Below are 369 nucleotides of genomic sequence, written 5' to 3' on the forward strand. Positions count from 1 at the left end.
TGAGAAGACCCAGCAAGCCAAGTGAGACCTAAATCTAAGGCCTCAGCCAGCCCACTTGTGCATACCTTCCTTCATTGGACACGAAACTCCACTTACGAAGACCTGTTGAGGCAAGTGAAATCGAAATTGAATGAAATTCGACGACTGGAACCCATGCCAACGTCGTCTACTTCATTAAACACGAAACTCGGCTTGCGAAGACCTGTTGGGGCAAGCGAAAGCGAAATCGTCATGGCACCTGTGCCCAGCATCGCCTTCCTGGCACTTGTGCCAGATGGCACGTGTAAAGACATTCGAGTAAGATCGTTGCCAGTGCCGCCGAACTGGCTCCTGTGCAGGTGGCACGTAAAGTACACCATTTTGAGTGTG

Source organism: Octopus bimaculoides, chromosome 11, assembly GCF_001194135.2.
Source record: "Octopus bimaculoides isolate UCB-OBI-ISO-001 chromosome 11, ASM119413v2, whole genome shotgun sequence".
NCBI classification, from domain to species: Eukaryota; Metazoa; Mollusca; class Cephalopoda; order Octopoda; family Octopodidae; genus Octopus; species Octopus bimaculoides.